This window comes from Lemur catta, chromosome 5, assembly GCF_020740605.2.
Source record: "Lemur catta isolate mLemCat1 chromosome 5, mLemCat1.pri, whole genome shotgun sequence".
NCBI classification, from domain to species: domain Eukaryota; kingdom Metazoa; phylum Chordata; class Mammalia; order Primates; family Lemuridae; genus Lemur; species Lemur catta.
The window spans coordinates 57,089,307-57,115,487 of NC_059132.1; the positions used below are offsets into that span (position 1 = coordinate 57,089,307).

Below are 26,181 nucleotides of genomic sequence, written 5' to 3' on the forward strand. Positions count from 1 at the left end.
CACCTTTTTTTTCCGAGGGATTTAGGTGATGGACACAGTTAGGGTGACCAACTTGTCCTGATTTATCTGGGTTGCTTCTGGTTTTAGCACTAGAAGTCCTGCATCTGAGGAACCCCCTCAGTTCTAGTCAAATTGGGATGTTTGGTTATCCCAGTGGAAAGTGAACCTGCTTCTCCTGAAGATATGTTTAGATTGTCAGAAAAAGTAAAATACCATTTTAGGATTCATTAGTCCACAACTTCAGGGGCAGGGGTAGTTAATTTCTCATTCCTAACTAAGAGACAATTTTGAAAACACTAAGGTTGAGCAGAGTCTTGAGACATATTATATATATAACAACTTCCCATATATACACATATATAATACTTCCTTTGACTAATTTTGTATATATTATATATGTATCTATACTTATATATAAGTATGACATATATATTTATAAATATATTATATGTTTATATAAGTATGCATAAGTTTTTATATATAAATATGTATAAATATAAGTATATATAAGTATGTGTATATGTACATATATATAATCAGTCAAAGGAAGTTTTCACAATGCCTTCAACTGGCTCTCAGGGATAAAATATGGGGGAATGTGGACTTTCATTATAAAGTGTGTTCATAAGATTTTCATCTTATTTTCATCTTATTTTAATCTTCACAGTAACCATGACAGGTAGATACTATTAAACCTATTGTAAAGGTAGGAAATTAAGGCTTAAAGGGGTAAGTCCTTTCCAAGGGTCAATATCTTTGGAGGATTTTCCATCATTTTTATATTCTATAAGGGATTAGAAGCTTATAAATTTGAAAACTTTGTGTGCCAGAATTTCTATTAATATTTTGGCTTTGAAATATCAGATTTCCGAAAGGCTGGATTCTAATACTTGCCCAATTCAGCATTCTGTTCTACTCTAGAATACAATTAAGCATGCATAGTATGTCCTAATGAAGCAGAGTCAACTGAGGAGGCCCACTGCTTCCTTACACTTACTGCCTACCCCTGAATGCTTAGAATGCTGAGAAATCTTCAGCCTGATTCAAGCAAGGGCTGACTCTCTTGGGAATGGGTTCAATAAAAACAAAAGATAATTTACCATGAGAAATTGATTTAAGATTCTGACTTCAATGGAATCTCTTCTTTCTAAATATGTTATAAAATCCAGAGAAAAATGTTGCATATTATTATGAATGGCTACTATTTTTGCCAGTTTACTAAAGAGACAGATACACAGCTCAGCACTTTGCAGGAGTAGCTCCCTCCTTGCCTCCCTCCCTCCTCAGTTTCCTCCTTCTCTCCTTTCTTTCTTTCTCATTCCCTCACTCCCTTGCTCCTTCCCTCCTTCCCTTTCTTCCTTCTTTTTTGTCATTTGGGAGGGACATGTGCCTTACATATGTACCATCCAATTAAACCTTATTCCCCTCATTTTAGGAGGAGCATGTGATCTAGATTTGGCCAGTCAGAATCTCTCAAACAGGAATTTGAATATTGAGTGTAGACACCAGGGACAAAAAGCAACAGGAGTTGGGTCATGTGGTGGTCAGGCCTCAGCTGGGCAGTTTCTGGAAGGGCTCCTGCTGCTGCCCTCTGGGACTGTCCATGTTTTTTTTCCCTTCCTAATGTCTGTTGATTACATCTTCTATAATTTGGTGGGCTATTTCAGTATCTTTCCAATACATTAATTGTTTTTCTTATTAATACATTAATTAGAATTAACTTATATTCCTTAAGACCAAAGAACCTTAACAGACTAGACAAACATTAGTCTTAATCTTAACACTAATTATACATAGTAGTCCTTATTTTTCACATTTTACAGCTGAGAAACTGAAGCTTTGTAAGGATTTGAGCAAATCAGGATCATATAGTTAGAAAGAGAGCTGGTAGGTGGTCATATTCAGTTCTGCATGACACCCAAAGCAATATTGCATCTATTCTGCTTTAATAACTTAAAAGTGAAAGAAAAAACAGTTGGGAAAATACTTGCAATGTTTGAGACAATTCACAAAGCTTAACAGCCTTAAGATAGAATCCTTAATAATCAATGACAAAAAACTTAACATGCTAATGGGAAAAATGGGCAAAGGACATGAATAACTATTTCTGAAGAATTACTAATAATGTCTCATACATGTGAAAAATGCTTAGTCTCACCACTAATACAAAAAATCAATTTAAAACAATTCTAATTTTTAACTATTTTATTGATTAAAAAATTATAAAACTTAGTTTTGGCAAAAGTTTAGTGAAGACCTTTCTCTCATTAGAAATATTTATCATAATGTTATTATAACAGCAAAAGTAAGAAGTAAATTAAACGTCTAATGATATGGAAATGGGAATAATTGGGAAAAAGTTTACGACTTGATGTTAAGTTTTTTAAAAGCTGACACCTTCTCTTTCCTCATCCTTAACCCACCTTCCCCCCCAGCTCCACCATTCTGTTCTCTACTTCTGAGAGTTTGATTTTTTTAGATTCCACATGTAAGTGAGAACATGCAGTATTTGTCCTTCTGTGCCTGTTTATTTCACTTAGCATAATGTCCTCCAGATTCATCTATGTTGTCACAAATGACAGAATTTCCTTTTCTTTTAAGGCTGAATAGTATTTCATTGTGTATTTATACCACATTTTCTTTATCCATTTGTCCATTGATGGGCGCTTAGGTTGCTTCCATGTCTTGGCTGTTGTGAATAGTGTTGCAATGAACAGGGAAGTACAGACATCTTTGCAACATACTTATTTTAATTCCTCTGGATAGATACCCAGAAGTGGAATTGCTAGATCATGTGGCAATTCTATTTTAAATTAGCTTTATTTAATCATTTACACTGTATACATACATCAAAACCTCACATTGCATTCCATCAACATACACAATTATTATTTGTCAGTTAAAAACAAGAACCAATGGAAAGAAATTTAAAAAAAGTTTTAGAAAATCAGGAGGCTATTCACTCACTCACTCAACAATAGTTTTGGAGCATGTACAATGCACCATTCTGGGTATTGAGAGACTGCAGTGAACAATGTAAATAAATATATTTATGATGTAGGTATTATGATCAATACTATGGATAAATATAACGCAGAGTCCAAAGGACATAAAGGGATGCAAAAGAGGTGGCATATGAACCAAGAACTGAATGAAATTTAAGAATAAGAAGTGCAAAGATACAGGATATATCCATGAACTATTGCCGTAATAATACTGGGTAACAAACAACCCCCAAACCTAGTGGTTTAAGATAAATTAAAATAACTTATTAATGCCACATAATTTATTCTCTCTAAGTAGGGTAGGCAGGGTTTAGTTGATTTGATCTGGGCCTGGCTGGGCTTGGCACCAAGTTGCAAACTGTGCCCAGGCCTCCATCATGTGAGTCTCACCCTTCTCAGACCAGCAGGTGAGCTGGGCGTGTTCCTCTCATAGCAAAGACCGAGGCACAAGAGGGCACATCCCACGACACAAGCATATTGCAAGCTGTTTTTCGTGTCATGTTTGCTAACATGCCATTGCACAACACAAGTCACATGGACAAGACCAATATCAATTGGATGGGGAAGTATATTCCACCCAGAGTAGGAGAGGTAATGAAGTGAATATTTGATGAACAGTAATCCAAAAAGTCACATGGGGGAAGAGCATTCCAGACAGAGAAAAGAGCATGTGCAAAGGTACCATGTTGAAAGCAAACTTGGTCCAACAAGAAGGCTAGTGAGGTTAAAATAGAATAGGCAAGCAAGAGAGTGAGAGGAGATGAAACAAGCAGGTCTAGATCACACAGGGTCTCTGAGGCCAATCTTAGGTAAGGAGTTCAGATTTTACTTGAGGGCAGTAGGAAGCCATTGAGCCATTGGAAGTTTTCAGTAGACAGATGATTGTCTCATTTATATGTGAGTAACATGACCCTCATTTTATATAAAAGGATATATATTTGTGTAGGAAAAAGACTGAAAGAATATATATCGAGATATAAATGGTGGATAATTCTTAGCAGTGTGATTATGTATAATTTTATAGTGCATTATTTATACTTTGTTGTAGTTTACAAATATTGAGAATCATAATTAATTTGTTTTACAAACAACAAAAAATATTATTTTAAAATAAAAAGATTTCTATAGGGATCCCATAGAAAGGTAATTGGCAGGACACATCAGTAGTCTAATAAGCCACTTTCAGCTCTAATTTCACTGGTCTTTACACTTGGAAAAGCTGATGAATTAAAGTAAAAATAAATCTGACTTTGTTTTGGTTATGTATACACAGACATAACCTTTAATTTTATTATGGAATATTTCACACATACAGAAAAATATAGACACCAATGTCATAAAAGTTCATGTAATTACTACACAGTATCATCATATAATACAATCTTGCCTTATTTGTTTCAGATCTGTCTCCCTCCCTCCCTTCTCCCTTCCAAGTTGAAATCTTATAGATATAGTTGAAGCCCCTGTAACTAACCAGATCTCATTCCTTTCTCACAGAGGTGACAACTATCTTGAATTTGTAGTTTTAATTTCTGTGAATATTTGACATTTAATATGTATGTGTACCCATATATAATTTATAGTGTTGTTTTGCCTTGATTTCCACCTTTATTATATGATATATTCTGTGCTTATCTAACTTCTCACTCACATTCAAGTTTATCAGCTGGGCATAGGGCAGTGGGGATAGGGAAAGTGAAAACACTGCAAAACTTGCTGTTCTTACTGAGAGTCATCTGCTTTTCTTGAATAAATGCTCTCTGGATTGCTGCAAGCCTTTGGTTAGCTTCCAGGATTCTGAAAAAGTTGTTGATTCTGACAATTTGGCTAGTGGTCTTGTTGCTTTTATGGAGGCGAGAATTTTTAGAAGTTCTTCCCAACCGTTTTCACTCATATCACCTTTGGTTCATAAAAGTTTTAAATGCATAATCTAAATCATGTATTAACATATAAGATGATGTAATGGAATTTTTTTTAGTCTTTTTTCAAACAGAGTGAAAAAATTAATGTTAGTTCTGTCATTCAAAGGAAAAATTTTTTCCAACATATAAAATTAACAATGCTACTATTTGTAAATTACCTGATGCTTTCACCTCACAGCTCATAGAAGTACCTCTTTTGTGTTTATTTTGGCCAGTCTGATGACTGTGTTGCGTTGTTTGGCTCTTTGTGATGAATCTCCCAGGAGTCCTTTGAGCTTCTTGTACCTGGATATCTAGACTTCTAGCAAGGCCAGGGAAATTTTACTCAATTATTCCCTCCAATAAGTTTACGAACCCTTGTGTATTTTCTTCTTTGCCCTCAGGGATGCCTATGATTCTTATGTTAGGCCTCTTTACATAATTCCATCTTTCTTGCAGGTTTTGCTTGTTCCTCTTGTTTCTCTGCTCTATCTCTTTGGCTGACTTATTTAATTCACCGGTGTTGTCTTCAAGCTCTGAGATTCTTTCTTCTGCCTGATCTAACCTATTCTTAAGGCTTTTTACTGTTTTGTATTTCCTTGAATGAATTTTTCTTATCCAGAAGTTCTGTTTGATTTTTCTTTAATAATTCAATTTCTTTAGGGATACTTTCATTCATTTCCTGCATTGTTTTTGTGGTTTCTTTGTGTTGAGTTTCTATTTTCTCTTGTATTTCATTGAGCTTCCTTACAATCCATGTCAGAAATGCTTTATCTGTCATTTCAATATTCTGATTTTTGTTGGTATCCATTGCTAGAGAGCTGATGTTCCCTTTTGGGGGTGTCCTTTTGCTCTCAGTCTTCTTCCTTCTGGAGTTTTTCTGCTAATTCCTTCTCATCTGGAGTGGCTGTTGTTTCTTACTTTTGGATTTTCTTTTGTTTAGTCACTTATAACTTTGGCTCAAATGGTACAAAAGCAATTTATGTAACCAAAACATTTGTACCCCCATAATATTCTGAAACAAAAAAAAATAAAAACACAAAAATCTCTCACAAATATCACACTCAATAAATAAAGTATTTAAAAGAATAATGCTACTCTTATGTATTTAGAATTCCAGCCTACTGTGAAAATAAAACCAATGGTAATAGACAACCTTTGATGCAATCAGCCAAGGGAATTTGATCTAGAAATGCTATCATTTAAACAATGGGTAGAGGAGGAGTACCAGAAAAGGAGACTGAGCCATACTGGCTTAGGAAACTAAGTTAGAAGAGCATTAAGTCAAGGAAAGAAAGAGGATCTTTTAGTAAGAGAGAGCAACAATACTGTATGTTTTGAGATGTCAAATAAAATAGAAATTAGGAGTGCATTGGATTTGATACTATTCAAATCACTGATAACCTTATAGAATTGTTTGGGTACAGGTGAAGGGCACATGCCAAAGAGATGCCAGATTAGAGTGCATTAGAATTTTAGGAGATGAAGAAATAGCAACTTTGACTCTTGACAATTTTTGGACAAATTTGCCATGAAGAGAGGAGAGAGTGATGTTGTTCAGTTAGAGTCGGGGGGAAGTAAATGAGAGAGTTTGAAAACTTGGAGACATTTGAACATGGTTGAATCTAATAGGAAAAAAGGACTTGACCATACAGAAGAGACATACTCAGTAATGCAAAGTCCTTGACCAAACCAGAGAGGACATAACCTGGAATGCAGAGTGAAGAATTGCTCTTAGATAGAGGGATGAAAGATGGGTATGTATGTGGTTATTTTTGGCAACTAAAGGCGTAGGTGGTTTCTACTTCTCCAAGACGTCATCTGATAGAGGAAAGACTGATGGTGGTGGGGTGTTGTGGATACTTGAGAAACTTTGAAATTGAAGTGGGGAATGGGAGAGTTTGGTGATAAGGATGGTAAGATTTTGGGGCAGATTTTGGGGGCCAAGTGAAGTTATTGACCATGAATTTAGGGTGGTTTCAGTCATCCTGGGTGTGGAATTCCTCTGGTAGTACTTAGCAACTTGTAAGGCATTCATTGAGATGTAGGATATTGAATTTATATAGGGCTGGGGTTTTGTTAGGCAGTTGTAACTAGAAGACAGTCGTCTGTTTCTAGGACTGTGAAAACAAAAAGATAGTGGGGCAAGGGAATTCTTAAAGACTAGCAAGAGAGTGGTTGAGATTATTAATCACAGAATTATAGATAAAAAAAGGAGGAAGTGAAAAATGAAGCCTAGAAGATACAGAAAAAGGAGAAAGTAAAGTAGTAAGTGTTCCAGAGGTTTCTATAGGACAGAGTCACTTAGTGCATAGGCTGCAAAGTTCAGGGTCAAGGGTGGCTTATGTTAATAAAAGTTTATATTAATGGAACAATTCAATAGTTCTCAGTGATGTCAAGCATGGGAGATTGCTACAGACCAAATGTTTTTGTCCTCCCCCCAGCTCAAATTTATATGCTGAAATCCTAATCCTTAATGTGATGGTCTTAGGAGGAGGGATCTTTGGTAGGTGATTAGTTCATGAAAGAGAAGCCCTCATGAACAGGATTAACGCTTGTATAAGAGAGGCCCTGGAGAACTCCTTTGCTTCTGCCATGAGAGGACATAGCAAGATGACAACTGTCTGTGACCCAGGAAACGGGCCTTCACTAGACGCCATATCTGCTGGCACTTTGATCTTGGACTTCCCAGCCTCCAAAATTGTGACAAACAAATTTCTCTTGTTTATAAGCCACCCCGTTTATGGTATTTTGTTGTCGCAGCCCAAAGGGACCAAGAAGGAGTGGGTAGCCAAAGTGGAGCGGAATACAAACCTTCTGAAGTCGTGAAGTAGGATTGGCTACGAAGATAATAGTCACTCAGGATGATGGCAGAATTTAGGGTGAAGAATTCTATGGCTAAGAATTCAATGAATTCAGCCAATACAGTGAAATGAATGTTGAAATTTGAGCCTGGAGTCCTGGATTATACTTTCCCAAACTATACTCAGCACTGTTCTTGCCTTAATCTTCCTATGTTTACCACTTTCAATGATACTATAGTGATTTTTAGAATCTCTCCTTTAACTGACTGCAAACTCCTTTAGGTTTAAAGATAGTGTCTTAACTATCACTGTGTAACTCAGATTACTTTATGCCAGAAATGCAATAAATTTTATGTTGGTTAAATGAATAGGAGGAAATTTAAAAAAAAGGCACTGTTTTAGAGAGCAGTGAGACACATTCTCCTTTCCCATATCGCAGTTTTAAACTAAAACAGGTCTTGTTCTCCTCTTCTCCTCAACTCCAGTGTAAACAGTTAGACACATAGTTTTTAAATATTAGAACATCTAGAGACTTTGATTGAAACTGGATAAAAGAAAAAGGCTGTCCTATTATTTACCTTTGATTACCTGTTTCCCATTTGTTCCACCTTTCAGCTGGAAAGGTATCAAGTCTTGGTATCAAGTATAAAGCTGCCAAAGAGGATTTAGGGTGATTTAGATTTTAAATGCTTCCTTTTGGATTCACCTTTCCCCCCTAAAAGCCAACAAGTGACTAAGAGAGAACAAAATCAATACAGAGAAAAATTAAAGTCTGCTGTCATCTGAATCTTTTACAATACATCCATCTTCAAAATCTGTCCTTGTAATGTTTAAGTTTCTTAAGAATAAAAATTGTTTTCCATATGGTCTGACTGGTCTTTTCCTTATTGTTTTTGCTCACTTAACAAAAGTGGTATTAGTGCTTTGTACTTAAGAAAATCATGAAAATGGAGAATGACACACACACACATCAATCATATGAAGTCCTACATTACACAATTTGTAACTGCTAATTTTCTTTCTTAGAAAACTAGGAAACTAAAGACAACATGAAGGATGAGAATGGAGTAAATTGAATAAAGAAAAGGAAACACATTCAATTCTGTGGACTAAAGATACAGCCAGGGCTTGATTTTTATTTCTTGGACAAATTGTATTTGTCTTTGATATAGTCTCATACTCCGTTCTAAAGAGTAAGTGGGCTTTGATAACTGTCACTGTATGAGTCCCTGTGGTTGACCTTTCTGGACAGAGGAGGGTGCTTTTCTTTCTTTGATATCCACGTGAGTACCTCCTGAAGCTGCATGTCAATTCAGTATTTAGTCAAGTGCAAACGAATAGCTAGACACACCAGTCGACATTTTTCATGCCTTTCTCTGTCTCTTGGTACCTTTGCCCTCTTTTCTCCCAGGTTAGCAGATTCCTTTGTAGACCTTTGGCTGCTCAAAGTCCATTACTGGGATGTTTCACGAAGGTTTTCCCTTCTCCAACATGCTTTGCATTTTATTATCTCCTTCCCTTCCCAGACTTCCATTACAATTTCTCTTCCCTTGTGATCAATGAATTGATACATGTTAAGTATCTGCTCTGGCTTATGGCAGTTTGGCTCCAATGCTTGAAGAACTTATTCTTTAGTTTGAATCAGCGTTTACCTCATAAATAATCACAAAAAATCAATTAAGGGTCAAATTACATCACCCATAGGAATAATTTTTCATAAAAAGGAGAGGTCCATCTGGGCCATTGCAGTTACAGAAAGATTAATGGATTCAAATGCACCAGTGTCTGAAGATAAAGTGTTAATGTTTTATTTTGCAATTGAATAACTTACTGGAATAGTCAGAAATTAGTGAAATGAATATTTATGCATTGCAGGGAGTATTTTTGGTCAAAGCTACATATGCCCCTCAAATCATTTAGTTTCTTACATAGTACAATTTCCTTCTATAAACCAAAGGCTTACAACCCCCAATTTCTTCCTGTTTATGAGGAAGCTATGCAGAAGCCAAGACCAAACATGCACAGTGGGGTCTCCGTGAGGGTTGACTGAAGATGAAGATGACTCCCATGATGCCGTCCTGACCACCTGAGCCTTTGCCTGCCTTATGTCTGTAATTTGGGAAGGAGCTACAGGCTAACACTTTTCAAATGCTTGGAGCTTCTCTAATTTTAATAGCTTTTCAGTGACACGAAGAAACAGACTTTATTTCTGCAAACCATTTTCCAAGAATTAGACCTGATACTTCTGTTCCCTCTGGCAGACCAGTTAGTCTGCCACTCTCTCTCTCTCTTTTTTAACCTAAATTTGATTTTTGAAGGATTTAATCTCATTCCCTATCACAACATTATTTTTCATAACAGCAGGAAGAAATTTGATAAACTATTCTAGTTTCTTACATTTGTGAATTTAATTCCCACTTCGTCAAAATGGGCTTCTGTCGGGAGATGAAACCAGATGCACCGAGTTGTTCAAGTCTTAAATGTCTCTCCAGCTTGTTGAAGCAATTGCATTAAAAATCTTAATAAATATGGTTGCTGCCTTTCTCGCTCCCTCTGTGTTCCTGCTGCAGTTATACTATTTACACTTGAGTTTTTGCCACATCTGGTTAGAGCTCAATGACTGCCCTCCCCACTCCCCCTATTGTAAGTTATTTTCTCCCTCAAGGTTTCTCTTCCATGCATTGAACTTCTTGTAATTCTCTTCTTTGATTAAAAAGAGACAGAGTGGTGTAGCAAGAAGAGTGTGGGTGTTGGTCCCAGAGACCCTTGGGTTTGCATCCTAGCTCTGACATTTGCTCAATGAATGATTTCGGATATTTTAGCTTTTCTGATCTCATTACACTTACCTTGAAGAGTTGTTAGGATTAAATAAAATAACCCATGCAACCTCATATGCCATAGTAATTTGCACATAGGAGCACTTACTCTATTTTTCACCTTTATCTTCATGAATTTGGTCATAATTAAGAAACAGCAATTTCTTATTCAAGGAGGTTATTCTAAACCTAGTGCTGTATTCTACCTACACTCTATATAGGCTGTTATTTAATTCCCATTCTGATTTCTTTAGTTATCAATGTTTCTTATATTATTTATATTATTACTTCTTATCTATATAGATTAGATGCTTATAATGTGGTGTTATGTTTTATGTATTTTAATGTGCTTTTGTCCTGTGCAGCATACGCAGCCTGAAATTCATCTTGTTGATTCATCATTCTGTATGGGGCATTGCTTACATGATCTGCTTATTCTGAGCACCACAATCATAACTGCAGAGTTTACTCTGTCAAGAAATTCAATGATAACAGAAGTGAAGCTCTTCAACCAGGAACTCTATGAAGACAGCAGAACACATCTATTGAGCTCCAAGGAAACATGGTAGCAGCTTTGTCTGAAGTTTTCCACATCTCCTCTTAGAAATTATACAGAGCAATCAATTGAATGGAAAAAAAAATCTACAGATTCCATTTTCAGTGAAATTAGGAGACCCAGAAAATTCTTGAACTACAACTTACGTATACATGTTGCCAAAAGCACCTGAGCTCAATGGAAGCAGGCAGGAGGCTGCGTGGGCAACGGTGATGAACACTGAGAAGGAGGTGAGGAGGCATCAGCTGTGGTGAGTCTCAAAAAACACCGTCTTGCTCACTTTCCGAAGGGGAGGGCCCCAGGCAGAGTGGCAGCTGCAGTAAGCAGAGATGAATTCAGGGTGACCAACTCGTCTCACTGTGCCTGGACCTCTCCCAATTTTATTAATGGCCCCAAAAGTCCTGTGTCCTAGGAAACCTCCCCAGTCCTGGGCAACCTGGGATGTTGCTCTCCCTAGATGAGCTGGAACAGAGTGTGGCATTGACAGGAGATGGGAAGGGCTTGGGGCCACATAGGAGCTAGACTACAGAAAGTACAAGCCAAAATGTACCAACAAAAATGGCGGATGCTACCTTGGCAGGTAAGAGATGTGTCCCATGTGGCAGTGGCTGGTGAAGAAACTGGGTGACCACGTGAGGAGAAGCCACTCTGAGCCTTAAAGGCAAAGGGAATGTGGCTGCACAGACTATTTTTAAGTAAATGGTCTGTTGCAACACAGGAGGAAGACCATGAGCTAGCTGTGAGGCTTGGAAGACTTGAAGTCCTCAGTTCTTCCCTTCTGTCCCCTCGTATCCTTTATATAGCTGGTCCAGGAAAATCAAACTCACTCAAATATGAGTAACAAAAGAAGTTGGCACAGCAACTAAACAGAGATCTATTAAACCGTGGAAAAGAATCGCAAAGATTTTCCTATAGAAGAATGAAATGTACCAGAAAACTATTGCCAAGACGCAGATAAAACTTGCAAGTTAACATTCCGTGAATTAAAAAGAAACTTGATGGAGTAATAACAGCTATTAATGGAAGCATACAAAACAGAAACACGAGGACTCAGGACTGGACAACGGGAGATGAGGAACAAATTAAAGGAGGAGGTGAAAGGGGATTTGGCAGGAATTGTGAAAGGTGTAAGGGAAAAAGTCAAAACTCTTTCAGAAGTAAAGACTAAATTAGATGGAGCACGAGGAACAGTAGACACCATTGAAAGCACAGTAAGGGACAAAGGCCGTAGACATGAGAAAGTGAATAAAATGAACATGAAATACAGAGGTAAGTTGGGCACAGTGGCACAGGCAGCTGGGGGTGCCAAGCAGGAGGATGACTTGAGCCCAGGAGTTTGAGGTCGGCCTCGGCAACCTGAGGCTGTGAGACCCTGTCTCTAAAAAACAAACAAATGGAGATAAAAAGTGTAAGACACAAAATTATGGGACTAAGACACAAGCAAGAGATATCAAAAACATACACATGGAGTCTCCCAAGAAGAAAACCAAAAGAAAAGAAAAGAATAAATATTTAAAAATATAATTCAAAGAAACTTTTCTAAAAATAAAATAAGGCACACATCTATGTATTTTAAAGGCTTACAGCGTACCAGGAGAAAATTAGTCTGGTAAAGACAACAATAAGATACACCCTAAAATGATTAAAGAGAGACTATATTGAGTGAGCAGGTAAAAATATTTAGTCACTCAGGATAGAATGAAGTTGGGCAGGAGTCAGATTTCTCTAAACATACGGTCAACCCCAGAAGGCAGTGAAACTCCCTATAAGATATTTGAGGAAAGAAAGAGTGCGTCAAAGATTTTATATAGGGCTAAAATATCTTTCATGTCTGAAAGATCCCAGAAAGACAGTTGTGAAGTGCAAGAACACAGAAAACGTTATTCATGTAAGCCTGTTTTGAGGAAATGATTACGAGGATGAACTCCTGCCAGCCAAGCAAGGGGTGGGGAAACTTTGGAGAAAGACCTGGCAATGAGAAGTGAAACTGCAGATCTCAGTCCAAAGTGAAGGGAAAACCCTGGGGGAACAGTGTGAAAGCAACAGAGAGGTAGGACCCAGAATATATCTGAAAGGGATGAACCTTAATTGAAGATGAGATGTTTCCTTCCTTGGACAAAGGAAAAAGGAAAAACTGGTTAGAGGCAGGAAGATGGTTTCTAGTTTCTTTGTGAAGCAAAGATCAAGTCCATTCACTGAAAGTTGGTGGCCAGGACTGGGGTAAAGGTCAGCAGTATAAGGAAAAAAAAAGGTATGGAATAGAGTGGGAGCTCAAGCTTCCAGGGAATTAGAGTAGAAAGATGTGTAACAAGAGTCTGTTGTTTAAAGAAAATCTGCAACGAGTCTTTTAGTTACAGTGAACTATTTATTATGAGGTGTTTGAATTTATTTAATAAATTGGATGTTGAATAGTGTACAGAAATTTAGGGCAGATTTTATATTTATTTTGCATCTGTGGGCATATTTCTGTGCATTTTTAATGTAAACCCATTTACTTAGTTTCATTTTTCTACTATATTATGAGACACTAGGTGTAAGGGGTGTCTTCCCTATTGCACCTAATCTAGAGCTCTGGCCACTTCAGGTGTTCATTCAGAAAAAAAAAAAAAAAAACAAAACCCAAAAAAACCACACCTGTAATATTCCATTCTGCTTAATATTTATTTTCTAACACTCATCCCTAAAGATCCACATGAACTAAGTCTTATTTTTAATAATCATTTAATTTTCAGGCTCTGAGAAAGTAATATATAAACTTAAAATTCTTGGTGAAGCTTGGAAGAGAAATTGCAGTGAAATTTATAAATACTAAATTGCACACATTTCTGATTTGATAGGTCAAGGTATAATACGTGTCTCAATTTCCCTAATCCAGAAAGTCCAGTGAATTTTTTTTTTTTATAAAGCCATGTGTGGAAGAGTATATGGAACACTGTGTTTGTAGGTCATACTCCAGGTGAGCTAACCAGGTAAGGATTCCATACCAAGTATGAATTTGAAAAGGCCACTCGCTTAGTCATTGCAGGATCTTAAACAATTAAGCACCATAGAACTGTAAGACTATACTAACCAAGGGTGAGAATGAGATTTATTTTCCCTGGGAGCTTTAAATGAACTATGATTGAATTGTTCCCTTACTGGTATGTTCAAAGCAGTTCCAAGTTTCCTTGCCAGTTTCCCACTGACCCAAAGTGAATTTTCCAAAGATAGTCTCTCAATCCAAATATAATTAAACCAACATACACTACACACCATTTTCCCTACAAACTTTGAGAACTATACATTTTATTTTTACTGTTGATGTAGTGGGAAAATGTCATTATCCAAATATAACACACTGTTCACAATTTTGTGTGAAAGAGAAAACACCTGAGGATTGACCAACATCAAAGACAATTTATAGTTACCAATTTATTACCTACATAAGTAAAAAGAAGGCTGAAATAATGAAAAGTAAGCAAAACAGGGAAGAACTGAAGAAAATTTGGATACTCTATATAAGTTGTATAATTTATCCCTTTAGTGAGGAAAATTTCAGAATGATTCAGAATATCTGTAACAATAGCTATGGCTTGGTATAAAATGGTTCTGAGGCTAAAAATAAAAGAATAATCTAATTCAACATGAGACGCCCTTCCATCTTGACATTATTTTGCTTCTTGAAAAGTACCCCAGTTCTACTAACCCCATGTTTTGGGGAATCAGACTGATGTAGCTGAAAGAGGATAGACTTTGGAACCAAGCAGAACTGAGTCCCAATCCTCACTGCAGGGTATACTAACTGTGAGACCAGAATATGACAATACCTTCTTTATAGGACTGTTATTAAATATTACCAATAATATGAGCAAAGTACTTAGCAGAGTCCTGGGCACATAGCAAGCGCATGATGAATGGTAGCTATTCCTATTATTACTATTTCATGGCAAGGAATTTTATTAGGGTTGAAAAAAAACCTCACAGTAAGAAAACATCCACAAATCTCAAACAGCCATCTGTTTTGAGCAACATTCATGCTATGAAACTCTAACTCACTGAAATGATTTAGACACTCTCTTAAAACTCACCATAATGAGATTTGGCCTGCACCAGAGAAAAGCCATTAATGACCTAATTGTCAAATATGATGGCCTGTTTTCAGTCATCTTTTTATTTATCCCCTCTGTGGCATGTGATGCTATTAACTATTCTTTATTCATTCATTTGGATTCCTCAACAATGCTCTCCCCTGGTTCTTCTCTTATTTCAGACTCCTTTCCTGGGGCTAAGATTTTGAAGGGGACTTTTCTCCACTTCCTAATCTCATTTTCTGTGAAGACTTCCCTTACGTCTCCCAGGCAGAGTCAACACAGTTCAGCAAAGCTTTATTCAGTCACTAGGATGTACTCGCCTTTCTTCCAAGTGTTGGAAGTGACATATGACATTGGCGTTGTGGAGACTTCCTACGCTTACCCGGATTAAATTCTTCTCTCCTTCCCGAACACGCTGGAAGATTATACTTCTTAGCCTCCTGTGGGAGATGGGGCCATGTAACCAGTTCTAGCTGTGAAATACGAGTGTAAATGATGTGAATGCAAGTCATGGGCAGAGGCACTGAATAGCCAGTGTGCTACTTGCTGGCTCTTTCTTCCTAGGATGTCGTGACCCAGGATATGATATGCTGAGCGGGCAGTGTCACAAGGTTGAGGGAGCCTGGTCCCATGATTACCAGATGAAGGGAATTCCTACTGACTTGCATCAGATTTTGCATGATTGAGAAATAAACTTGTTGTGCTAAGTTCCTGAAATTTCAGAGTTTGTTTCTGCACTCTGTTTTATCCTATCTGTTCCTAAACTGCTATAGGACAATATACTTTAAGGAAATATGTATATGGAAATAGATACTACCAAAAAAATGTACTAAGGACTATGACAGGGTCATCACGGGATATTTTTGGAGCAGTGAGAAGGGAGCAGTGAACTCATTCTGAGAAAGGAGGGTTTGGGGAAGGTGTGACTTCCTGGTTCTACTTCATCTCTTCCCATTCCTCTTCCTCCCTGGACCCAACTTAGGACAGCTGTCAGAGGTCACTCTGAGCAGAATTACTATGAGCAAGATACCAAAGACAGAGCACCCACTTTTTCTCAGTGCAGATTGCTGATAACTGGAATTTTCTTTCACGCTATGATGACTGAAAAGACCAGATGAGACACTGAGGACATGCAACTTCATGACTTTTTACTCAGCACTGCTCAGACCAAAAAGTCAGCCAGAGAAGCAACATCTAGCTGTATCTTAAGGCTCTCTTGAATACACAGTCTCAAATTAATTCTTTTATATATGTCTTATTCTTTTCATTTATTTCTACATTTTTTGTCTATGTTCCTAACACCTCATACATTTCTCTCTAAATCTTTCCCTTAGGTAGAGCTAATTAGAAAATATGCTGCCTCTAGTTATTTTGTATTCATTTACATTTTACTTTTTCTCATTACAATGGCATTAATATAAGGTTTGCATTATATCACCAGGGAAAATGTTAGTTTAGCCCTAACTTAATTAATTCTTTACCTCTACTTGGCCACAGTCCTTCTGGTATTATGTTTACATCAGTTTTTAAAGTTAAAAGCATGTGAGCCATTGCATAGTTATGACTTTTTCTGTTTGTTCTCATTTTCTTTCCCTCTCCTCAAGGTGTAGCTGTCCTATAGTTTTTCCTGAATTGATTAATGAAACCCTTTGATACCTTCCCTTTTTCCCACATACTGGATTTCTTTTCCTCTGATCAACACTCCTGCTAAGCTGTAGGTTATATGGGTGAGAGGACACCTGAGATGAATATGGAAGATCTAGTATTATTTAGCCAGGTGAAAAAAAGTTAAAATGTCATTCTAGACAGAGCATGGACATGAAACATCATGGGAGTATTAAGGGAACTACAGGTAATTTGATACTGGAGGCATATACATTAGGACTGGAGATGTCTTAAAGCCTCACTCCTGGTGCTGGGGCTGGTCTCCTCAAGTGTTGGTTAAGTCATAACCTAGAATTAGATTCTAAGGGCTTCTAAGAGTTGGTATAGAATGTTCATGCCCAAAGCAAATACAAATTCCAAGAACTGGAGGATCAATCTAGGTCAAAGTCTGTTAGAAGAAAGTCGAGATTCAACACAAAGATTAACTCTAAATGACAAACTCAGAAGGCTTGAAGTGGAATCCAGGTTGAAGTCATACAGCCAAAAATGTAGATCCAGGGGAAGGTGAACTCGAAGCAGAGTCAGGTGTATATCACTTAAGGGGGCTCTGAAACCTAGTGGGTATTTGTGGTTTGTCTTCATGAACTGGTGGGTTCAAAGAGGGATCTTGATGGGATCAGGTTGTGTTACTGGCCTAGGACAGGGAAAACATAGGAGTTAAGATTGGTGAAAGATCTAAAGATCACAACCTGGAGAATTTTTGACTAAGGGACTTACAATTCATTTTATAGGCCATGTGGATTAAGTAAGGGATTAAAGAGGAACAAGGAATGGTCCAATTCACACTGACAGTATCTTTCAAGCAAGAGTAGGGAGGTTGGATTGGGGGAGAATGAGGCAGGAGGCAGGACAATTCGCTGGTTAAGAGATGACTGCAGTTGTTCAGGTGTGAGAAGAGGGAGCCAACCTAGGGCAGGTCATAGGAGAGTGAGCGCTGAACATTTACTCAAGGGTAGGTATGTTGAGAAGGTAGATGCAATAGCATGTTTGTCTTATTGTATGTATGGTGTGAGGGAAAAGTTGACTTACAGATATCTAGGTGGTTGGCAGTGTCAGCAGCAGACAGAGAGAGGTCCAAGGGGGAAAGGTTTCCTCGAGAAAGATGTTGAGTTTAGTTTTGGACACGATGCTTTTGTGGTTCCCACAGGAAAGCTAGGTGCAGTGATTGGTAGTCCACTGGAACTACTGGCCAAAAATTGCAGGAAGAGATAGCGTAGAGATAGTGATGATGCTATCAGAGAAGGGAGGCTTTCACCCAGACAGAAGATAGTGAAAAGTAGCCTGAAGGTCTAGATCCCCTGATTTTAGGTTAAAGACATGAGAAAAAACACCCGGAAGGAAAGAGAAGGATGACTTCAAGGGCCAGAAGGAATGGACTGGTCTTGAGTGGGAGAGGTGGCACCTTCATCCACTGAGTCCAGCCAGGCCTGGATGGGAATAGAAACAGATACAGACTGTTTAATAGGTGTTGGGTAAAAACATTGAGGTAATTCTTTTTCACATAAGTAAGAGGCATTGTTTTCTACTATGCACTAGAGCAGAGGTCAGCAAACTATTTTCCTGAATGGCTAGGCTAGATCACCAATAGTTTAGGCTTTGTGGGCCTAAAGGTCTCTGTCAGAATGACTCCACTCTTGTTACAGCACAAAAGTAGCTATAGAGGTGCCTTAAACAAATGCTGTGTTCCAATAAAACTTTATTTAAAACAGGTGGTGGGCCCAATTTAGCCTGCAAGCCATAACGTGCTGACTCCTGTATTACAGGGTTGAGGCTTGAAGGGCTGAAGGTTTGAAGTGAATGTTGGAGGTTTGGATTCCTCTTTTTGGGGAAACAGGAGAGGGTGAGTGCTGATCAGCAACAAGGATGAGGACGAAGGTGGCGCTAAGGGGCCAAGTGACGTCAAAAAGGATATGTGGGCTGTGGCTCTATTTACATAGTTTTGCAAGTCTCTAGGGATTCTGAGTTACTCCCTCTCTGTGATCTGGCATTTCTGGCTAATCAAAGGTGTGTCTACCCCTAGACTGCTGGACATTTTGACAGCAAGTTCCTTGTCTTATTTGTTTTTGTAATGGCCCGATTTTCCCCAGTTTCCGGCTAAAGATTGCTTTCTTTAGTGGTGGGCATTTGCCCCTCACCTCCCTGCTACACAGAGAGCCGTTTCCTGAACCTGGTTCATGTCGAATCCACCCAGGCCTGTCTCGTTTTTTTGAGGACTGGTGACTAATGCGGTGACTGTTAGCCGGTCAGAGAAGCTGAAGTCATACAGCAATTATGGCTCTACACACACATCCACTGTTTTATCTGTCCCCCCTTCTCCTCCCCCTGCATCTTCCTGTCTTTGGAACAAAAAAATTCTCTGACTTCACATGGCCAACACAGCTGTCCAACCGACTGAAAACACAGAAGTGAATGAAGTCAGTGAGCAGATGAGTCACTGCACAACAGTGTCATTTACATTTGCCTTCGCCCTCCCCCACCTGGCCCTCACTGGGGCTTTACTGCTCCGGAAGTGGCTCTTCTCCACGTCTCCTAGGGCAATGTGCAGGGAAGAGTCTTTTGGGGGAGGGAGTCGCTCACTTAATTCTTAGTCCCCCTAGTGGAGTGACATCATTAATATCTGATGAGGAGGTGGTGGGGCTTAAGGGGCACAGACAATTGGCTGAGTGGCCTACTGGTGTTGAAGTATTTTCTGGAAAAAGGACATACAACATACAATTTAAGATCCAAATCCATACAATTCAGTTATAGCCTAATAATGTTTCTTGAGTCATCATATGGAATGAACCTATAACCGGGAAAGTTCACAGGAACCGATGCTAATCTCATTCCCTGCAGCTGTTGTCCATATTAATTCACAAGTCATGACAGTGAGCACCTCGCAGGGCAAATGGTGCTGCCTGAGAATTCAAGTTGGGGGCTGCTAGTTTTTATCATGATGGTTCTATTACAATCAATGTAGGCATAAATTTAAAAATAATAAACAATTTTCTTGCCTGGATCGCTGTCTTTCTGTTATGAGTTTCTCCTATCTTGAGGATGATGCCATTCACAATATGGGAAGCTTACGCTGGTTGAAATTTGTCTTAGTTCTCATGTTGGCTGTCTTTCCTGGTTTTCATGCCCCTGCTCAGCCTTCTGTAATCATAGCCCTCGTATCTCCCTCTCTCAAAGTTCTCTCTCCTCCTCTTTGTCACAGGTTTCCCAGGGGACTGCAGTTGGATTCTTAGGCCAAGGAAGAGAGACACAGACAAGACCGAAGCTGGAGGAGCAGCTGCTGGTCCATCCGCTGCCAACAATTGGCAGCAGGTTCCTGGGGACACTGTAGGCACCTGGTTCACACAGGACCAGCACAGCTGGTCCAGACTTTGACTAGCAGAATATGGCTTCCTTTGTCACCAAAGTGACCGGCCCTGTGATCTTGCTGCAGCCTGCTGAAACTGAGAGGGAAACAGTGAAAGCAGTACACCTCCACGGAGCAGGTGCAAGTCACATTTCACTAATGAACAATGGGCACTTTGCACACAGGAGGCTTTGATCTGAGCTCTAAAAAGCCCTTCTGTTGGACAGGCTGTTGGCTGAGGCAGGCGGCAGTGAGAAGCGTTGGGAAGAATCCTTTATCCAAGTGAGTCAGTGCAAGAGCTATCATCAAACAATACGGGCAGAGTCAAACACTCTCATTCCCAGGGATCTCCTTGGGAGAAAGCAATGGGTTTATGGGAGCAAAATATTCATGAAACCACAGATCTCCATGAATGGCAGATGAAGTCCAAACCTCCATCCCCACCCCGCCACCTGTTATCACCACACCAGTCTGCTCTATATCCCTAGCCCATGCCGGGATACTTCCAGTAAACATAGAGCCCAGTAATTCCTTTAGTCCATCAATCAATTGATTATATAGTTGAACCACCCCCCAAATGAATAAGACATTTCTTCTCTATTAAACTTAAATCTATCTTCTACCTCTTGATTTCAGTTCTGCCTTCGGGAGTTACACAGGACAATTCTACTTGAAGAAGGGGGCAGCCATATGAGACCACTATTTCTGTCTATTTAAAGACCACTCTCATGACTTCCAGGAAATGTTCATAGGGCATCTTTTCACAAATTAAAAATTCAAAATTAAATACTTAAATTAAAATAAATAAATTTATAAAGAAAAATAAAATAAGATACACGGCTACCTTCATGTATGAAATGGTGCCTTCTCCCTCCACAGTGAACTCCAAGGTTCCACTGAAAAATACTGTCCCTTCCTGTAAAAATCAGCAGAATTGCAAGCATTTTATGATGAAAGAGACTGTAGAGATCGTTTCATCTAAGACTTCATTTCACAGATGGGGAAACAGAGGCTCACTGGGATGAAGTCCCGCGGTAATTCAGAGTCAAGACAAGAGGTCCAGCCAGTTTGGGGCTTGCAACTCTGTGTCATGTCGCCCTGGTGCTGCCTGCGATCAAGCGTAAGAATAAAGACTATGACTCTGTGAAAATCATCCATCCCACTCTTTAAGCACACAGGACTTCCGTCGTCTCATTTTCCTTTCCCCAGAACCTGCTCTCAGAGGACGGTCTGATCTGAGGCATCAGGTGCATTTCAGCCAATGGGTGTCTATTCTTGTATTTGAATTCTTTCCTTTCACTTTTCATTGAGAATCGCAGAGTGTTGTATAAGGGATTTGAGGCTTCATGAAGTGGGTCAGGGAGGGGCAGTTAGGGGGAGGGTAAAGAGAGCATGTCCCTCTAAGGATAAGGTCTTCTTGGGGTAAGGACCAGGGTATCTTGAAGCCTGTAAGGACATATTCAGTATTGCCAGTGCCAGACAAATACAGGAGAATCTCCCTCCATGTGAACCCCATGGGCATGACCGATGAGTCAAAGAAGGAAACCAGCACAAGAAAATTATTGCTCAAAAGCTGGATATGCCCCAAAGCCAGGTGAGTTCACAGTAGTGAAAACATAATCACATGGTCACTGTCCATGGATCTGTATAGCAGAGCAACACAGCTACAGCGTAGACACTGCCCCTGAGCTCAGTGAGTACCATGCCAGAGGCAGGGGAAAGGAAGGCAGATACCTAATTGGATGTGTGCAGCTGAGAGAAGGTTATGCAGCATAGACACAAGGAGAAGGGTAGGAGCGTGGAGTGGGAGGGTATAGGAAGATTCCCTTGGGAAAGGTAGAGAAACATGGGTTCAAAGCCTAATGTGGGAAGCTGTTGTGTCAGCACAGGTTTTATACCTGGGAAGGTTTTCTGTATTGCCATTCTTGGTTAGGTTCAGAACAGGTGGGGATACAACTTTGCAGAGAGACAAACATCACTGTTTTCCAATCCTGGATCAAATCTTGGATCAGACGCTTGTTTGAGTGGATACTCTACAGCAGACTAACTGACTCCAGTGGTTACCCTACCACCTAATGTGCCTTCTCTGCTCCTCAGGGCTGGCCCAGGACCCAAACTGTGTCAACCCCAGGGCTATCACACCTTTGTGAATTCAGCTGAACATGGCTAAGAAAAGCAGGGCTGAGGCCAGGCACGGTGGCTCCTGACTGTAATCATAGCACTCTGGGAGTCCGAGGTGGGCTGAGTATTTGAGCTCAGGAGTTCAAGATCAGCCTGAGCAAGAGTGAGACTTCCTCTCTACTAAAAAAATAGAAAGAAATTAGCTGGACAACTAAAAATATATAGAAAAATTAGCCGGGCATGGTGGCACATGACTGTAGTCCCAGCTACTCGGGAGGCTGAAGCAGTAGGATTGCTTGAGCTCGGGAGTTTGAGATTGCTGTGGCTGGTGTTGGTCACACTGCACATTTTCCTCTTTTTCTTCTTCTCTCACCTTATAAAATCATCCCACATATCATATTCCCTGGGCCTAGCTGTTTGTTAAGGAACTAATCAATTAATTTTGCAAGAACATTATGGCTAATTAGAACATAATGTCATTATGTCATTTGGCATAGAAGTGGGAATAGCAAGACAAGTGAATTTACTCAAAGGAATGGGGAAATAGAGGATCAGAGTGTGTGTGAGTGTCTGTGTGAGTGTGTGTGTGTGTCCACAGGAGAGAGAGAGAGAAAGAAAGGGAGAGAGAGAGGGAGAGAGGAAGAGGGAAAGAAAGAGGGCAGATGGGGGGGGGGCGGGGAGAGAGAGAGGGAGAGAAAGAGAGAGAGAGAGAGAGAATTAACCTGAATAAACTATCCCTCCATAAGCATTGGAGGATATAGTGCAGATCTCTCTATGTCTCTCCAAGTTCCTGACTTCTTTTGCCACCACCAGACATTATTGCCCCCCAATGGTTTGCCTTCTGTGTAGTTTTCATCATTGCTAATGGTTTTCAAGGGTGCTCTACCCCTAAACAACCTTATTTTGCCTAATCAATTACATTTGAATCATGGGGTTATGTTTTCCACTTTTTTTGTTCAAATTTATTGTTTTGAATTCACTTGGCATTTGCCTCCATTAAAAAAAAGTTTTTGAGACTGTAAACCTTCCCTTAGCACTTCAAAAATGTGTAGTTGGGTCAACAGTGACAGCCCAGGTTTGCTGCTTCCTTCTCTTTTTTCTTTAAAGTGAATTTATTTTAGAGAGGTGGATTCTGCTCTGTCACCCAGGCTGGAGTGCAGTGGCATCATCATAGCTCACTGCAACCTCAAGTACCTGGGCTCAACCTGTCCTCCTGCCTCAGCCTCCCGAGGAGCTGGGCACCATGCTTTCTTCTATTACTGATGTGAGCTCTGCTCTTCATTCAAAATCTCCATAGTGGATTTGGGTCCTTGAAATCCTAAATGTCCCTGCTTTTCTACCTCTTGGCGAGCCACAACCACTACTTTCTTAGACTCTAAGCTGATGAATGTCAACTCTTTTTCTAATGGTTTCCTCAGAGGTTGGGAGAAGTGTGAGATGGTGGTTAGATCTACTCACAGATTTCACTGTTTCCGCTAAAATTTTCATTTCAAATTTCTTTTACCACTTAATATTACATTGCCCATATCTTTTTTATTTTTTTGGTTTCTTTCACAATTCTTTTATTTATGTTTGCTTTGCTATGGTTGGAAAGTTTGCCCTGGGATTTGCAACCTTTATCCTGATGTTTTGCAATTTGTATTTTTGTATTGTTTTGCAACTTGTATTTTGAATTTTGTTGCAATCCCAAATTGCACAAATGCCTATTCCAGCCCTCAGGATTGAGGCTTATAAATCATTTAGATTTGCTTATTGACCCAATTCGTCTCCATTTTCATCAGAGAATCCATTGGTTAAGGTGGGTGAGCAGATGACAGTCCCTGAAAGCCTTTCTTGACCATTTTTGACTCACTGCTCAGTTTCTTATTCTTCCCTCAGCATGGTTCTGCTTGGTTCTAGTTCCTCTTGCAGAGAGTTTGGGGACAATTAGAGAAGAAATCTTGAAATTCGTCATATGGTAAAAACAAGATTTCAGGAAAAGCATATTTCATTTTCGTGGTGAATGAGAAGTGGGTGAAGGGAGACAGAGTAGAGTGAGGTCTCTTGCTCACCTGCTGAACTCTAGTCTCATGCTGTACACAAAATTGTTTTTAGCCTTTTGGGCCTTGGGATACCTCCTTAGAATCCCTGTAGCATTTATTGTTTACATCTCCCCTCTGTTAATTGGAACATTGTCTATATTCTTGTCTCCAATCATCCTAAAGTCCTTGCAAAGGGAGAGACTGTGTCCTGTCTCTTAGCATCAAGCACAACACAGAGTCTGGTACACAATGGGCTGTCAATATTTATTTGCTGAACAAATAGGTAAATATGTTTTTTTTTGTCCCTAATACTATATATAGTAGGCATTCAATAAGTGTTTATGATAGTTACTAATAACATATTTAAAAACCACTGGCCATTTACATAGCTCCATACTTTTTGGTCCATGTGAAACCTGTCCATTATTCTTTGATTATACTTAATTCTTGATTTTGTCTATTGGAAACCAATATAAAAAAATTGGGATTGTTCAGTTTTTTGAGCCAAGCATGTGAGAACTAGACTGTAAGGATAGACTCAATGCCACACTGAGTATGTATCTACTAATAAACTTGGCCAGGATAAAGAAGAAAGGTGGAAAATCATCAGTTTATGGTATGGGTGCAGAGAATCAGCTTACCATGAACTTTCTCTGATGTAATCCTTTACCTTGGTCAGTAAATCAAGTAGCCTACTGCTAGATCTCTGTCTGTCTTCATGTTGTGTAGACACAGGAAAGGTGGTGTTTTCTTTCTTTTTCTTTTTTTGAGACAGAGTCTCACTCTGTTGCCCAGGCTAGAGTGCCGTGGCGTCAGCCTAGCTCACAGCAACCTCAAACTCCCGGGCTCAAGCATCCTTCTGCCTCAGCCTCCCAAGTAGCTGGGAGTACAGGCATGCGTCATCATGCCCAGGTAATTTTTTCTATATATTTTTAGTTGTTCAGCTAATTCCTTTCTATTTTTTTTAGTAGAGAACTGGTTTTGCTCTTGCTCAGGCTGGTCTCGAACTCCTGAGCTCAAACGATCTGCCCTCCTCGGCCTCCCAGAGTGCTAGGAATACAGGCGTGAGACCCCACGCCCGGCCGGTGTTTTCTTTCTTATCTTGATGTTAGATAATTCAGGCTAACTCAGTGTTATCCTTAAAAACATAATGATTACTTGAATATAAAATCATAATAAGATGAGTACTTTAACTGATGTTCCCAATAATTAATTATTTTCTTGAAGCTAGAGAGGGTAAAATTCAGTGCTTTCGGGCAATTCTATTGAAAGATAACATCTTTGTGTTTAAAATGTTGGTACAGCTGCCCTTCTGATCTTTTAATATATGCATCGCCCCTTCTCACTTTCTCTCCCAACCCTACCCCCTTCAAACACTCCTTCAAGTAAAATGTGAAACATGCTGTCATCTTCTTGGATGAATTTTAAATTAAATTGTAAGTTACATCAATAGAAATATCTGCATAATTTTGGGTTGTGAGAGTAATAGAGAAATAATGAACAAGTACATTGAGTACCTGGCACACAGTAGGTACACAATAGCTATGAGCTTTGTAAATGAATATTGATGTCGAAGACACAAGTATAAAAACAAAGACAGCAGCCAAGAATCATCATGTGCAGACCAAATTCGAGTGCCTCCATGACATGAAGGAATAAAAGTGACAAAATGCCACGTGTAGGAAGTAATCCCAAATTGATACAGTCTGCCCTTATGAAACTCAGAGAGGACCTTCCAGAACATACCAGAGCTAAATGGCCTTGACATGAACTTTAAGTAAGTAATTACTTACTTAAAGTAACTTATGATTGGAGCCATTCAAATGACACATTGGCATCAAAGTCTTGCTCATTTTTTCTGGTCGAGCTTTTATTCTTTTTT

The 26,181-nt window shown here is 39.2% G+C and overlaps 1 long non-coding RNA gene across 9 annotated transcripts in view; it reads left to right on the forward strand.

The window, feature by feature from the left end:
* The window catches only part of LOC123638321, an 83,093-nt gene extending 61,786 nt beyond the window's left edge, over positions 1-21,307 (forward strand). For 5 of the 9 annotated variants that reach the window (XR_006735308.1, XR_006735305.1, XR_006735313.1 and 2 more), the window contains one exon: positions 20,014-21,307. This is a non-coding gene — a long non-coding RNA (uncharacterized LOC123638321). Of the gene's footprint in view, positions 1-10,944; positions 11,333-17,084; positions 18,658-20,013 lie in introns of those variants that run through there. The other 4 variants (XR_006735312.1, XR_006735309.1, XR_006735311.1 and 1 more) reach the window with 4 other exon arrangements.
* Positions 21,308-26,181: the final 4,874 nt, after the last annotated feature.